The following is a 4102-nucleotide window of genomic DNA, read 5'->3' on the forward strand; positions in this document are numbered from 1 at the left end:
GGATAAGATAGGGGGTGGCTGACCTTGGGTGCCGCCCCTTTTAAATGTTGCACTCCTAAGAGGAGTGTGCTATATAGATGTCGCACAGAAGAGCAGAAGGTGATGGTTTCCTTGCTTCCACTAGAGTTAGACCTGATCTGTTCTTGCTTGACTTAACCTAGTAGAAACCAATGTTAGACTATTTCTCAAGTTTAATCTTTTCTTCAATTAGATCCAGACCTTTCTTGTTCCTTGAAAGAAATTTTAACTAGAATCTCATTTCAATTGATCTGGAGATAGTGGTATAAATACTAAATGTGTTACTAGAATAGGTCAACTTAGACTCCCGCCCTCTAATTCCTTTTTAAGCCTGCTTTTTAGTTGCAGTGTCACACATGGGCAACATGATCCAGCATGGGAATATTGTGCCGGTATCATATTATTGAACCCCAAGATGAAACCAGTTGGTTTTCCTATTTCTGCATAAGCTATATCTTGCATTTAAGTCCCCACTATTCTGGTGTCTTGATATGATTTTCAAATATTGCACTATTAGAGCACATGATCGAACTGATCAAATTGTTCAGTACCATATTGTTTCGGCTGTGAATTGGATGGTTCATGTCTCAATACAAAGTGGTAGGAATCAGTCCTTATCAAGCTGAACTGCCAAGAACCAAGCTATTCATCCTGCTACGGGTCTGGTTGTGGGCCAATTAACCCCTCTTCCTCAATAATTGAGAGAGAAATGCCATCATATCCTTTTGTTGCTTTGTTCGCCCACAAGCAATGTAAGAGAGGAAGGAGAGGAGAGGAGAAAGAGAGAGAGAGAGTGGAGGAAAGGTGAAGTCCTGGATATACCAGGATCCCTCTGGTACCAGGATCATCATTCTTTACTAGATTATATCCTCCCATTCCAGGTTATGATCCACAGATACATGCCTTCTGAGTTTTCATGTTTGAGTGGGTATCAGCATGCTATCTAGTTCAAAAGACCTACTAGGATCTTGGATGAGTACAATATTGAGGCTGGAGTTAGGTCCAGGGCCTGACTAGAACGTGATCTAGACATGTTATGGACACCGGCACAACTTGAAATTGAACATATGCACATATGTTGGATTTCCAATTTTAGTATAAATATTTTACATTTTCAGTGTAATACTTAGTTAATATGAATTGTATAATCATAGTATTCCTTAGGCATGCCATTAAAATACTAAATTTATATTCAAGAATCCAAAATGAACTTAGAGAATCCTATTTTCCACTCTTAACTAAATATAGGAATATTGAGACCTTGAAGACAAAATGAGCTTTTTTTTTTTTTTTTTGTATGTGTCGGTATGGGTCAGCATGATACGGTACTGGTACCATACCATAATAGTCTCCTATCAATACACAGTTTGGTACCAAGATTTTTGTGAACCCTGGTTCCTAGGATCACTGCTCCAATTTATCTTTTTTTTTTTAGTCTATTAATAGATTTATAGTATTGTAAAATAGGCACTTTCATGCTCAATCATTCTGCTCTTTAATCTGATCATGAGTTCTAGGTATGATAGTTTCTTAGCTTTGTCTTTCCATCTTATCTACCCAGTTGACCATAAATCTTGCATATAAGTAATAGTTTTAAGGGGTTTTGATATAATGAACCTCTATTTTGAATAAAATTTCAAAATGATCCTTATTTTTCTTGGTCTCATTTGATTTAATAGACAGGAAAGTACTGCCCATCTACTTGACTAATTACCTTGTTAGTTATCATACGAAGATGAGTGGGAAATACCCAGGATACTTGTTATCATATGAAAATGGAGTGATAAATACCCACTATTCTCTGAAGTTTAATAATGTAGGTCGGGTACTGTGAATACTGGCAACCTGGCTGTATTAGATTAAGGTGCATGTGTGGACGCAAAATGGTTTCCCTAATTGGGTTATGAAAGCAAAATTTGTGGGTGCCCACATGTAAGAGAGCCTGGGGTGCAGACCACTATGATGATTTCCAATAGAACCTATTCCAGGCCTCTTATATTCTAGAAAACATTTGAGGTTCTAGTAATGCAATAAATAGAACAATATATATATTTTTTGATTTTTACATTTTTTGGAATTGAAGACAATGAAGAGGAAGCCTATTTCAGTCTAGAAACTTGGCCTAGAAGATAACTAGAAAGCTAATTCAAAACTACAATAACTAAAGGCAAGATCTGAGCAAGATAATGAGAAAGTAAAATAAGCTACCTAGTTTGATTCTCATTGATTGAATCTCTTGATTCAACAGCGGCTACACCATTCTTCACTTGGGCTTACCATGTGTCCATTGATGTGCCATCAGCTTTGCAGGGCTGTCTTTGAAGTTGCCTAGCAGAAGAAAGCCCATTGAATCGCACAAAGGTTGCTATATAGATGCCCTACGGTGGGGGAAGTCCACCACCAAGAACACACAAGAAAGTTTCAATAATTTTAATTCAATTCACTGTGATGCAAAAGAGAGCTGTACTGGGGTATGTATATAGCTTTAAGGTCCTTACATTGATGGAGGCTAGTGGAATCCCTTAGAACATGATTAAGACTTGAAAAATTCCAAATTAAGGCTTCTAGATAATAAGCCCTCACCTTAAGGGCACTTCAAAAAGAAAACACTAATCTGACAGTGGCCTGTGTGCTGTCAGATTGACCTAATGGTATCCTAACTACCATCAGATGACTTTCAAGTTGATTAGGACTCAGAAGACCAATTGGCGGCTGGTTTCTGTTGTCCAAAATGTTCCAGCAGTGGGTTTACTATCATCAGATATGTCTGATGATAGGCCTCTGCCTTCGGATTACAAACTCAGACTACACCCAGATGACTCCCAAGTTGATTAGGACTCAGAAGACCAATTGGCGGCTGGTTTCTGTTGTTCAAAATGTTCCAGCAGTGGGTTTACTATCATCAGATATGTCTGATGATAGGCCTCTGCCTTCGGATTACAAACTCAGACTACACCAAGAGTAGTTCAATTATTCGGCCATAACTTTTCTCGTTTGTCCTCCAATTGATGTGATTCAAGTCACATTGGAAAGCTTACTTAATGAGGAATCAGATGGAAGTGGGTTAATCCTGAAATTCTGCATGTACCATTTTAGGTGATTTTTTTTGAAGTTGCTACTACCCGTGGTGCATCCTAACACTGCTATAGTTTGAGCTTTTTAGGTACCTGAGTCAAATTCCATGATATGGTTATTCTTGGACATCAAATAAGGCTCCCTAGGGGTCACCTATTGTGTCTTTATGTTGATCATTTGCCCTTGGCATGAATTTTAGTCGGGTATTTTTTTGCCTGTGTCATTTAGCCCAACTTTCCTTCTCCTGTCCACTTCCTCTTTTTCCCATCTATCCTTTCTCTTCCCCTCCTCCATTATAGGAAGCTTTATCAACTCTTCCTACTTAGTTGAAAAAATTAAAGAAAGGAAATCCTACTTGTAGCTTGGTCTCCTTGTCTGCTAGGACCATAAATTTACTTGGTCAAGTTATCGTGGTGGAGCAACGGAATTGCTAGATGATGATGGGCTTGATGGCAGCATGGTAAGGCAGTTGGACATGATGAAGGGGGGTTGCAATGAGATGAAATTTCTAAATAACAACAGTGGGGTGGTGACGAGGCTTAACAGTGGTGATGGTGAGGTGATGGGCTTGATGGATACAGGGGAGATGATAGTGGGGATTCATTTTTTCACCTTCTTTCTCACAAGTATAATCCTTCATCCAGTTATATTTCTTCTTTCCACGTTGGAGCATGGTCAAGTTTTTTTTGGCATGTACTCATTTTATTTCAATGTTTTATCAATTTAGTTGATTTTGGACCCTATTTATTGCCTAAGTTCCAAAACAAAAGAAAACATTTTTCAGACTCTTTATTATTACCCAATAACCTAGCTCATGTGATACTTGCTCAATATTCAAGAAGTTCTGAAGTAATTCATCCAACCATGGTATGTCAAACTAGGCTGAACTGCCTGATTCATCTCGTACCAAGTTGAACTGGTGTAGAGCCGGATTGGTTCTGCCTTTTTTATCGAAAATCCAACTAAACCGCTATGTGTTGCCCCGAATCAGGCGGTTTGGAGCGATTCA

This window comes from Elaeis guineensis, chromosome 6 (assembly GCF_000442705.2).
Source record: "Elaeis guineensis isolate ETL-2024a chromosome 6, EG11, whole genome shotgun sequence".
NCBI lineage: Eukaryota > Viridiplantae > Streptophyta > Magnoliopsida > Arecales > Arecaceae > Elaeis > Elaeis guineensis.